We start from the raw sequence: 13536 nt of genomic DNA on the forward strand, positions 1-13536 counted from the left end.
AGTGTTTTTAACTCAGGCGAGTACGGGGTCGCAACTAAGCCCCCGAGTGAGAGGATTGCTCTTCACTCGGAGCATTTTTAACTTAGGCGAGTACGGGGTCGCAGCTAAGCCCCCGAGTGAGAGGATTGCTCTTCACTTGGAGTGTTTTTTAACTTAGGCGAGTACAAGGTCGCAGCTAAGCCCCCGAGTGAGGGGATTACTCGTCACTCAGGGTGTTTTTAACTTAGGCGAGTACGGGGTCGCAGCTAAGCCCCAGAGTGAGAGGATTGTGAAGGAAATATGCCCTAGAGGCAATAATAAAGTTATTATTTATTTCCTTATATCATGATAAATGTTTATTATTCATGCTAGAATTGTATTAACCGGAAACATAATACATGTGTGAATACATAGACAAACAGATTGTCACTAGTATGCCTCTACTTGACTAGCTCGTTGATCAAAGATGGTTATGTTTCCTAGCCATAGACATGAGTTGTCATTTGATTAACGGGATCACATCATTAGGAGAATGATGTGATTGACATGACCCATTCCGTTAGCTTAGCACACGATCATTTAGTATGTTGCTATTCCTTTCTTCATGACTTATACATGTTCCTATGACTATGAGATTATGCAACTCCCGTTTACCGGAGGAACACTTTGTGTGCTACCAAACGTCACAACGTAACTGGGTGATTATAAAGGTGCTCTACAGGTGTCTCCGAAGGTACTTGTTGGGTTGGCATATTTCAAGATTAGGATTTGTCACTCCGATTGTCGGAGAGGTATCTCTGGGCCCTCTCGGTAATGCACATCACTATAAGCCTTGCAAGCAATGTGACTAATGAGTTAGTTACGAGATGATGCATTACGGAACGAGTAAAGAGACTTGCCGGTAACAAGATTGAACTAGGTATTGAGATACCGACGATCGAATCTCGGGCAAGTAACATACCGATGACAAAGGGAACAACGTATGTTGTTATGCGGTCTGACCGATAAAGATCTTCATAGAATATGTGGGAACCAATATGAGCATCCAGGTTCCGCTATTGGTTATTGACAGGAGACGTGTCTCGGTCATGTCTACATTGTTCTCAAACCCGTAGGGTCCGCACGCTTAAGGTTTCGATGACAGTTATATTATGAGTTTATGAGTTTTGATGTACCGAAGAAGTTCGGAGTCCCGGATGAGATCGGGGACATGAGAGGAGTCTCAAAATGGTCGAGACGTAAAGATTGATATATTGCACGACTATATTTGGAGTTCGGAAAGGTTCTGAGTGATTTGGGTATTTTTCGGAGTACTGGAGAGTTACGGGAATTCGCCGGGGAGTACATGGGCCTTATTAGGCCATACGGGAATAGAGGAGAGAGGCCAAAAGGAAGGAGGCATCTGCCTCCCCCCCTCTTGTCCGAATTGGACAAGGGGGGGCAGCCCCCTTTTCCTTCTCCCTCTCCTCCTCTTTCCTTCTCTCCTACTCCAACAAGGAAAGGAGGAGTCCTACTCCCGGTGGGAGTAGGACTCCCCCCTTGGCGCGCCTCCTCCCTAGGCCGGCCGCCTCCCCCCTTGCTCCATTATATACGGGGGCAGGGGGCACCCCAGAGACACATCAACAATTGATCCCTTGGATCTCTTAGCCATGTGCGGTGCCCCCCTCCACCATAGTCCACCTCGATAATATCGTTGCGGTGCTTAGGCGAAGCCCTGTGACGGTAGAACATCAAGATCGTCACCACGCCGTCGTGCTGACGGAACTCTCCCTTGACACTCGTCTGGTTTAGAGTTTGAGGGACGTCATCGAGCTGAACGTGTGCTAGAACTCGGAGGTGTCGTAGTTTCGGTGCTTGATCGCTCGGGCCATGAAGACGTACGACTACATCAACCGCATTGTGCTAATGCTTCCGCTTACGGTCTACAAGGGTATGTAGACAACACTCTCCCCTCTCGTTGCTATGCATCACCATGATCTTGCGTGTGCGTAGGAATTTTTTTGAAATTACTACGTTCCCCAACAGTGGCATCCGAGCCAGGTTTTATGCGTTGATGTTATATGCACGAGTAGAACACAAGTGAGTTGTGGGCGATACAAGTCATACTGCTTACCAGCATGTCATACTTTGGTTTAGCGGTATTGTTGGATGAAGCGGCCCGGACCGACATTATGCGTACGCTTACGCGAGACTGGTTTTACCGCTGTGCTTCGCACACAGGTGACTAGCGGGTGTCTGTTTCTCCAACTTTAGTTGAACCGAGTGTGGCTACGCCCGGTCCTTGCGAAGGTTAAAACATCACCAACTTGACAAACTATCGTTGTGGTTTTGATGCGTAGATAAGAACGGTTCTTGCTAAGCCCGTAGCAGGCACGTAAAACTTGCAACAACAAAGTAGAGGACGTCTAACTTGTTTTTGCAGGGCATGCTGTGATGTGATATGGTCAAGACGTGATGCTATATTTTATTGTATGAGATGATCATGTTTTGTAACCGAAGTTATCGACAACTGGCAGGATCCATATGGTTATCTCTTTATTGTATGAAATGCAAACGCCCTGTAATTGCTTTACTTTATCACTAAGCGGTAGCGATAGTCGTAGAAGCAATAGATGGCGTAACGACAACGATGCTACGATCGAGATCAAGGTGTCGCGCCGGTGACAATGGTGATCATGACGGTGCTTCGGAGATGGAGATCACAAGCACAAGATGATGATGGCCATATCATATGACTTATATTGATTGCATGTGATGTTTATCCTTTATGCATCTTATCTTGCTTTGATTGACGGTAGCATTTTAAGATGATCTCTCACTAAATTATCAAGAAGTGTTCTCCCTGAGTATGCACCATTGCGAAAGTTCTTCGTGCTGAGACACCACGTGATGGTCGGGTGTGATAGGCTCTACATTCAAATACAACGGGTGCAAAACAGTTGCACACATGGAATACTCAGGTTAAACTTGACGAGCCTAGCATATAACAGATATGGCCTCGGAACACGGAGACCAAAAGGTTGAGCGTGAATCATATAGTAGATATGATCAACATATTGATGTTCACCGTTGAAACTACTCCATCTCACGTGATGATCAGACATGGTGTAGTTGATATGGATCACGTAATCACTTAGAGGATTAGAGGGATGTCTATCTAAGTGGGAGTTCTTTAGTAATATGATTAATTGAACTTTAATTTATCATGAACTTAGTCCTGATAGTATTTTGCATGTCTATGTTGTTGTAGATCAATAACTTGCGTTGTTGCTTCCCTATGTTTTTATATATGTTCCGAGAGAAAACTGTGTTGAAAGATGTTAGTAGCAATGATGCGGATTGGATCTATGATCTGAGGATTGTCCTCATTGTTGCACAGAAGAATTATGTCCTTGATGCACCGCTAGGTGACGGACCTATTGCAGGAGCATATGCAGACATTATGAACGTTTGACTAGCTCAATATGATGACTACTTGATAGTTTTGTGCACCATGCTTTATTGCTCAGAACCGGGACTGCAAAAACGTTTTCAAAACGTCATGGAACATATAAGATGTTTCAAGAGATGAAATTGGTATTTCAGACTCATGTCTGTGTCAAGAGGTATGAGACCTTTGACAAATACTTCGCCTAAAAGATGGAGCAGAATTGCTCAACTAGTGAGCAAGTACTTAGATTGTCTGAGTACTACAATCGCTTGAATCAAGTGGGAGTTAATCTTCCAGATAAGATAGTGATTGGCAGAGTTCTCTAGTCACCAGCACCAAGTTACTGGAACTTTGTGATGAACGATAATGCAAGGGATGACGAAAACGATTCCCGAGCTCTTCGTGATGCTGAAATCGACGAAGGTAGAAATCAAGAAAGAGCATCAAGTGTTGATGATTGACAAGACCACTAGTTTCAAGAAAAGGGCAAAGGGAAAGAAAGGGAACTTCAAGTAGAATGACAAGCAAGTTGTCACTCCGGCGAAGAATCCCAAAGCTGGACCAAAACCTGAAACTGAGTGCTTACACTGCAAAGGAAATGGTCACTGGAAGCGGAAATGCCCTGAATATTTGGTGGATAAGAAGGATGGCAAAGTGAACAAGGGTATATTTGATATACAGGTTATTGATGTGTACCTTACTAGTGTTTATAGTAGCCCCTGAGTATTTGATACTTGTTCGGTTGCTAAGATTAGTAACTCGAAACAGGAGTTAAAGAATAAACAGAGACTAGTTGAGGGTGAAGTGACGATGTGTGTTGGAAGTGGTTCCAAGATTGATATGATCATCATCGCACACTCCCTATACTTTCGGGATTAGTATTGAACCTAAATAAATGTTATTTGGCGTTTGCATTGAGCATGAATATGATTTGATCATGTTTATTGCAATACGATTATTCATTTAAAGTCAGAGAATAATTGTTATTCTGTTTACATGAATAAAAGCCTTCGATGGTCATACACCCAATGAAAATAGTTTATTGGATCTCGATCGTAGTGATACACATAATCATAATATTGATGCCAAAAGATGCAAAGTTGATAATGATAGTGCAACTTATTTGTGGCACTGCCGTTTGGGTCATATCAGTGTAAAGCGCATGAAGAAACTCCATGCTGATGGGTTTTTGGAATCACTTGATTATGAATCATTTGATACTTGCGAACCGTGCCTTTTGGGCAAGATGACTAAAACTCCGTTCTTCGGAACAATGGAATGAGCTACTGACTTGTTGGAAATGATACATACCGATGTATGCCGTCCAATGAGTGTTGATGCTCGTGGCGAGTATCGTTATTTTCTGACCTTCACAAGATGATTTGAGCAGATTGTTGAGTAAATAGGCAATTTCTCGATTAAATTAATCCATGAGTAAATCACTAGCATGGCATTGGCTAAGTTGATGACGTACTGACTTTAATCTAAACATGCACGTACTAAGCAAATAGTAGACAAATCTACACATACTGCTAGTACTGCTAATATGAAATTAATCAGGAGCGGGATAAACGAGTTATACCCTACAGTAGGCCATGCAGAGGCCGCGACTTTGGTGGCAGCAGCGGCGTCCTCGGCAGCCTTCTTGTCGGCTTCAGCTTTCTCGGCGGCGGCACGGTCGGGGTCGGTGGACATGGTGATGATGAAGGAGACGCGGACATAGAGGAAGTAGACGATCGGAAGCGAGTAGTCGCGTAATCGCTGCCCAAAAACCTATTCGCCCCTCACCCCGTACAGGTACCAGAAGGGCGTGGTTTCGGAGACCTGCTCTCCCGTCGACCGTGTACGTGGTGAACGGGATGGAGTCGTCGGCGGCAGCAGCAGCAGAGGAACAACGTGGGCATGGAGGCGGAGATGCGTTCTGTTTTTCGCAACGGCTAGGGTTGGCAGCGCCCCACATATATATGTGCGGCCGCGCGTGGAGAGACGTGGGCTGAACCCACGTCCAAGTCGGTAGCCCACGATCTGACGTCTCAGATCGTGGCCCTACCTGTCAAAGACTCTCTGTTCCTGACCGGCAAAAAGAAGCGCATAGGAGAGAGCTCGGCTCGGCTCAATCCCGCAACCCGCGGCGCGTCGTGACGAGGCGTGGCGTGGCGAGGCGAGCGGAGGAGGAGGAGTGCGCGAGGGCCTCTTCTCTTCTCAAGCTCCAATAGCATGTAGAAGAGCCACCCTTATAAACCACTCCAACTTTCCTTCCACTAGCATGGTGGGACTAAACTTCCCACCACCTTGTCATGCCACCTACATGGGCCCTTAGAGATCAAATCTGAAATTGTCATATGGGCTCTAGGCCCATCTGACATTTCAACAATCCCCCACCAGATCTCAGGGGCCCACTTTGTCCTTTGTTCCAAACGTTGTTTTGATATACTAGTGTTTCAGTGAAGACTTGCTAAGGTTGAGCTTCACCTAGAGCAAGTAGCTACACTCCTTCACAACTGAATAATGGACTATGCCTTGAATTGTCAGTTTGGCGTAAAGAAGTTTCACCACATGTCTTACTAGTACTGGGCTGCCAAAGGCTGACCCCTCGGGTGGAGCATATAAGTCACACTCCTGGCCTATTCATGAGCTTACTAGAGATCACCCCAATCTCATAGACTGTGACTAGCAGTCGGGCTCACATAGGTGTGTTCCTTCAAAGATCACTCTGTAGGATAGCATCTTGCTTATACATATAAGCCTTGGAACACATTAAGACAGTAGTCATCCTTTCATACAGTTTCCGAGAGTATTGCATCTCCAACGGAGTGAGTTAGTAAAGTTACTCTCCTCGGTTCACCACTGGCTTGTTTCCCAGGTCCTACTTCACGGGATCTCCGATCACATAGGTTGGGTTACCACCATGGCAACCCATGTGGGTCTCATACCCATCTCCCTCGATGCACTATCTATCACTACACGTGATAGCCCTTTCGTAAAGGGATCTGCCAGATTCTTAGCCGTATGGACATAGTCCAGCGCTATCACTCCGGAGTTTCTTAATTTTCTGACAGCTTTTAATCTCATTCTTATGTGTTTGTTGGACTTCATGTTGTCCTTTGAACTCTTCACCTTGGTGATGACAGTCTGATTGTCACAGTTCATAAGGATAGCCGGAACCGGTTTATCAACCAGTGGCAAGTCCATCAAAAGATCTCGAAGCCATCCTGCTTCAACACTAGAAGTGTCTAATGCTGTTAATTCTGCTTCCATTGTCGATCTCGTTAAGATCGTTTGCTTGCAAGACTTCCAGGAAACAGCGCCACCTCCAAGAGTAAACATATACCCAGTTGTGGCCTTCATCTCATCAGCATTAGAGATCCAATTCGCATCATTATACCCTTCAAGTACCGACGGGTCTCCGATATAGTGAAGTCCATGGTTCATAGTACCTTTCAGATAGCGCATAACACTTTCAACAGCATGCCAATGTACATCACCCGGTTTGGAAACAAACCTGCTCAGTTTGCTCACAGCAAACGCGATGTCAGGCCTCGTTGCGCTCGCTAGGTACATCAGTGAACCAATGATTTGAGAGTATCTCAATTGATCTTTAGCCATGCCTTTGGACTTTCGAATCAACACGCTAGGATCATATGGTGTTTGAGATGGTGTGCAGTCCGAATATCCAAAACGACTCAACACCTTCTCAACAAAATGGGATTGCAGAAGTGTGATCCCACCCTCATTATCTCTCAGTAGCTTGATGTTCAAGATAACATCAGCCACACCAAGGTCCTTCATCTCAAAGTTCTGAGACAAAAACGATTTAACCTCCTCAATGACTTTGAGGTTTGTTCCGAATATCAGTATGTCATCAACATACATGCACAGTATAACTCCTTCGCCCCCACCATGGAGATAGTATACACATTTGTCAGCCTCATTAACAACGAAACCAACAGATGTCAGAGTTGTATTGAACTTATCATGCCATTGCTTAGGTGCTTGCTTCAGTCCATATAAAGATTTCAGCAACTTACACACCTTCCTTCCCTGACCATCTATCACGAAGCCATCTGGCTGTTGCATGTAGATTTCCTCATTTAGCTCTCCATTCAGAAAAGACATCTTAACATCCATTTGATGGACGAGAAGACCATGTGAGGCCGCCAATGAGAGTAATACTCGAATGGTGGTCAGTCTAGCCACAGGTGAATAAGTACCGAAGAAATCTTCCTCTTCTTTCTGGTCATAGCCTTTGGCCACAAGCCTGGCCTTGTACTTTTCAATCGTACCATCAGGCCTAAGCTTTTTCTTGAACACTCACTTACATCCCAATGGTTTGCAACCATAGGGACGCTCAGTGATCTCCCATGTCCCGTTAGCCATGATGGAATCCATCTCGCTACGGACCGCATCCTTCCAGTAGTCAGCTTCTGGAGAGGCATACGCTTCTGAGATAGAAGTGGGAGTATCATCCACGAGGTACACGAAGAAATCATCACCAAAGGTCTTTGCAGTCCTTTGTCTCTTGCCCCTACCAAGGGTTTCCTCGTCATCCTCCTCAGGATTTTCATCATGTGTTCATTCATAATATTCCATAGGAATGGCAGGCTCAGGAGTCTCCTCAGATTCCTGTCTAGAAGTGCTTTGCATATCTCTCATAGGAAAAATATCCTCAAAGAATGTAGCATCCTTAGACTCTATGATTGTACCGACCTTCTGGTCAGGTAACTCAGATTTCACTACTAGAAATCTATAGCCAACGATGTTCTTAGCGTAGCCCAAATTAACGCAGTCCACAGTCTTGGGTCCAAGCTTACGCTTTTTGGGGATCGGCACGTTGACTTTCGCCAAACAGCCCCAAGTACGCAAGTACGAGAGTGTTGTCCTTCTCTTTGCCCATCTCTCATAGGGAGTGATCTCATTATCCTTCATCGGAACTTTATTCAGGACATGACATTCCTTCAATATAGCCTCCCCCCACCATGCCTTGGATAAACCCGACGTATCTAACATGGCGTTAACCAGATCAGTTAGAGTACGGTTTTTCCGCTCGGCAACCCTGTTTGACTGGGGTGAATAGGGAGGCGTCCTCTCATGAATAATGCCGTGTGCCGCACAGAAGGAATCAAACTCACTCGAGAAGTACTCTCCACCACGATCTGAACGGAATCGTTTAATTTTCTTTTCAAGTTGATTCTCAACTTCTGCCTTATAGATTTTAAAGTAGTGTAGAGCCTCATTTTTAGTATTTAACAGATACACATAGCAATATCTAGTGGAATCATCTATCAATGTCATGAAGTATTTCTTTCCACCTTTAGTCAATACACCGTTCATCTCACAAAGCTCAGAATGTATGAGTTCTAATGGTGCCAAGTGTCTCTCCTCCGCAGCCTTGTGAGGCTGGCGAGGTTGCTTAGCTTGCACACATGACAGGCACTTAGAACCTTTGGCTAAAGTGAGACTCGGGATTAAATCCAACTTAGCTAGCCGCGTCATAACACCAAAACTTATGTGACAAAGACGTGAATGCCAAACCTCAGATTCATTAACACTCGAATGAACATGGTTCACGACTTTATTACAGAAATCTGCGAGGGAAAGGCGGAACATCCCTCCGCTCTCATAACCTTTTCCAACAAATAGTCCATACTTAGTAACAACTAATTTATTAGACTCGAATACCAACTTAAACCCTTCTCTACATAGAAGGGAGCCACTAACGAGGTTCTTCTTGATGGCGGGGACATGCTGCACGTTCTTCAGCTGCACGATCCTTCCCGAAGTAAACTTCAGATCGACCGTGCCAACACCATGAACAGAAGCACTCGCGCCATTCCCCATCAATACGGACCTGTGGCCTGTGACCTGGTAAGAAGAGAACAATGAAATGTCAGCACACAAATGAACACCTGCACCTTTATCCACCCACCAATCGGTGGGCTGAAACACTGAAAAAACAGTAAATAAATTACCGTACCCAGATGCACCATTCTCATTGTTGCCCACAATCATGTTGACAGACTTGGAGTCCTGTCCTGACTTCTTAAACTTGTTTGGGCACTTGTTGGCCCAATGTTCAGTCGAACCACAAGTAAAGCAGCCCTCATCCTTCTTGTTCTTCTTGAAGGTCTTCTTACCCTTCTTCTTGAAGTCGGTATTCTGTTGGACACCGTTCTTTCCCTTGAACTTGTGGGAGTTGAAGTTCCTCTGGTTCACCATGTTGGCAATAGAAGTCCCTTCGGCCCCTTTTCCGTGGGAGTCCTTTGCCCTTGAATTCTGCTCAACACTCAGATGGCCAGTGACATCCTCCACAGAGAATTCACGCCTCTGATGTTTCAGAGTGGTGGCAAAGTTCCTCCAGGAATTGGGGAGCTTAGCGATTATGCAGCCCGCGACAAACTTGCCAGGTAACTCGCACTTCAGAAGCTCAAGCTCCTTAACAATGCATATTATCTCATGAGCCTGCTCCAGTACAGGACGGTTCTCAACCATCTTGTAGTCGTGGAACTGCTTTATAATATACATCTCGCTCCTTGCATCGGCGGCCCCGAACTTAGATTCGAGCGCCTCCCACAAGTCCTTGGCGACATGCACATGTAAATATGCGTCGACCAGTTTATCTCTGATCACGCTAAGAACTGCTCCGAGAAACACAGTGGTTGCCTCCCTGAACGCCTTCTCCTGTTTAGGAGCAATCATTCCCGTGGACACACCGGTGACCCAGAACACGTTCATAGCCGTGAGCCATAAAGTGGTCTTTGTCTGCCAACGCTTAAAATACGTACCGGTAAACTTATCCGGTTTCAGTGCTGCGGCAAAGCCACTTGCCGAAAAATTCCTACACATAATAGGTTTTTGGATTGTTGAGTAAATAGGCAATTTCTCGATTAAATTAATCCACGAGTAAATCACTAGCATGGCATTGACTAAGTTGATGACGTACTGACTTTGATCTAAACATGCACGTACTAAGCAAACAGTAGACAAATCTACACATACTGCTAGTACTGCTAATATGAAATTAATCAGGAGCGGGATAAACGAGTTATACCCTCCAGTAGGCCATGCAGAGGCCGCGGCTTCGGTGGCAGCAGCGGCGTCCTCGGCGGCCTTCTTGTCGGCTTCAGCTTTCTCGGCGGCGGCACGGTCGGGGTCGGTGGACATGGTGATGATGAAGGCGACGCAGACGTAGAGGAAGTAGATGATCGGAAGCGAGCAGTCGCGTAATCGCTGCCCAAAAACCTATTCGCCCCTCACCCCGTACAGGAACCAGAAGGGCGTGGTTTCGGAGACCTTCTCTCCCGTCGACCGTGTACGCGGTGAACAGGATGGAGTCGCCGGCGGCAGCAGCAGCAGAGGAACGACGTGGGCGTGGAGGCGAAGATGCGTTCTGTTTTTCGCAATGGCTAGGGTTGGCAGCGCCCCACATATATATGTACGGCCGCGCGTGGAGAGACGTGGGCTGAACCCACGTCCAAGTCGGTAGCCCACGATCCGACGTCTCAGATCGTGGCCCTACCTGTCAAAGACTCTCCGTTCCTGACCGGCAAAAAGAAGCGCATAGGAGCGAGCTCGGCTCGGCTCAATCCCGCAACCCGCGGCGCGTCGTGATGAGGCGTGGCGTGGTGAGGCGAGCGGAGGAGGAGGAGTGCGCGAGGGCCTCTTCTCTTCTCAAGCTCCAATAGCATGTAGAAGAGCCACCCTTATAAACCACTCCAACTTTCCTTCCACTAGCATGGTGGGACTAAACTTCCCACCACCTTGTCATGCCACCTACATGGGCCCTTAGAGATCAAATCTGAAATTGTCATATGGGCTCTAGGCCCATCTCACATTTCAACACAGATATGAGTATATCTACTTGATGAAACACAAGTCTGAAACATTTGAAAAGTTCAAAGAATTTCAGAGTGAAGTGGAGAATCATCGTAACAAGAAAATCAAATTTCTACGATCTGATCGTGGAGGAGAATATTTGAGTTACGAGTTTGGCCTTCATATAAAACAATGTGAAATAGTTTCACAGTTCACGTCACCTAGAACACCACAGCATTGTGGTGTGTCCGAACGTCGTAACCGTACTTTATTGGATATAGTGCAATCTATGATGTCTCTTACCGATTTACCACTATCGTTTTGGGGTTATGCATTAGAGACAGCTGTATTCACTTTAAATAGGGCACCATCAAAATCCGTTGAGACGACGCCTTATGAACTGTGGTTTGGCGAGAAACCAAAGTTGTCGTTTCTTAAAGTTTGGGGCTGCGATGCTTATGTGAAAAAAAATTCACCTGATAAGCTCGAACCCAAATCGGAGAAGTGCGTCTTCATAGAATACCCAAAGGTAACTATTGGGTACACCTTCTATCACATATCCGAAGGCAAGTTATTCGTTGCTAAGATGGATCCTTTCTAGAGAAGGAGTTTCTCTCGAAAGAAGTGAGTGGGAGGAAAGTAGAACTTGATAAGGTAATTGTACCTTCTCCCAAATTGGAAAGTAGCTCATCACAGAAATCAGTTCCAGTGATGCCTACACCGATTAGTGAGGAAGTTAATGATGATGATCATGAAACTTCGGATCATGTTACTACAGAAACTCGTAGGTCTTCCAGAGTATGGTCCGCACCAGAGTGGTATGGTAATCCTGTTCTGAAAGTCATGTTACTAGACCATGATGAACCTACGAACTATGAGGAAGCGATGATGAGCCCAGATTCCGCGAAATGGCTTGAGGCCGTAAAATCTGAGATAGGATCCATGTATGAGAACAAAGTATGGACTTTGGTTGACTTGCTCGATGATCAGCAAGCCATGTTAAATAAATGGATCTTCAAGAGGAAGACAAACACTAATAGTAGTGTTACTATCTACAAAGCTCGACTTGTTGCGAAAGGTTTTCGACAAGTTCAAGGTGTTGAATATGATGAAATTTTCTCATTCGTAACGATGCTTAAGTTTGTCTGAATCATGTTAGCAATTGCCACATTTTATGAAATCTGGCAAATGGATATCAAAAACTGTGTTCCTGAATGGATTTCTGTAAGAAGAGTTGTATATGATGCAACTAGAAGGTTTTGTCGATCCGAAAGGTGCTAACAAAATGTGCAAGCTCCAGCGATCCATCAATGGACTGGTGCAAGCATCTCGGAGTCGGAATATACGCTTCGATGAGTTGATCAAAGCATATGGTTTTATACAGACTTTTGGAAAGGCCTGTATTTACAAGAAAGTGAGTGGAAGCACTACAACCTTTCTGATAAGTATATGTGAATGACATATTGTTGATCGGAAATGATGTAGAATTTTCTGGAAAGCATAAAGAAGTGCTTGAAAGGAGTTTTTCAAAGAAAGACCTCGGTGAATCTGCTTACACATTGAGCATCAAGATCTATAGAGATAGATCAAGACGCTTGATAAGATTTTTCAATGAGTACATACCTTGACAAGATTTTGAAGTAGTTCAAAATGGAACAGTCAAAGAAAGAGTTCTTGCCTGTGATGCTTAGGTGTGAAGTTGAATAAGACTCAATACCCGACCATGGCAGAAAATAGAAAGAGAATGAAAAAGTCATTCCCTATGCCTCAGTCATAGGTTCTATGAAGTATGCTATGCTGTGTACTAGACCTATTGTATACCTTGCTCTGAGTTTGGCAAAGGAATACATTTTTTTTGATCTAAGAGTAGATCACTGGACAGCGGTCAAGAATATCCTTAGTGAGGACTAAGGAGATGTTTCTCGATTATGGAGGTGATAAAAGAGTTCGTCGTAAAGAGTTACATCGATGCAAGCTTTTACGCCGATCCAAATGACTCTAAGTCTCAATCTGGATACATATTGAAAGTGGGAGCAATTAGCTAGAGTAGCTCCGTGCAGAGCATTGTAGACATAGAATATTTGCAAAATACATACGGCTCTGAATCTGACAGACCCGTTGACTAAACTTCTCTCACGAGCAAAACATGATCATACCTTAGTACTCTTTGGGTGTTAATCACATAGCGATGTGAACTAGATTATTGACTCTAGTAAACCCTTTGGGTGTTGATCACCTGACGATGTGAACTATGGGTATTAATCACATACAGATGTGAATATTGGTGTTAAATCACATGGTGATGTGATTTAGAT

The sequence above is a fragment of the Triticum dicoccoides genome, chromosome 4B (genome assembly GCF_002162155.2).
Source record: "Triticum dicoccoides isolate Atlit2015 ecotype Zavitan chromosome 4B, WEW_v2.0, whole genome shotgun sequence".
NCBI lineage: Eukaryota > Viridiplantae > Streptophyta > Magnoliopsida > Poales > Poaceae > Triticum > Triticum dicoccoides.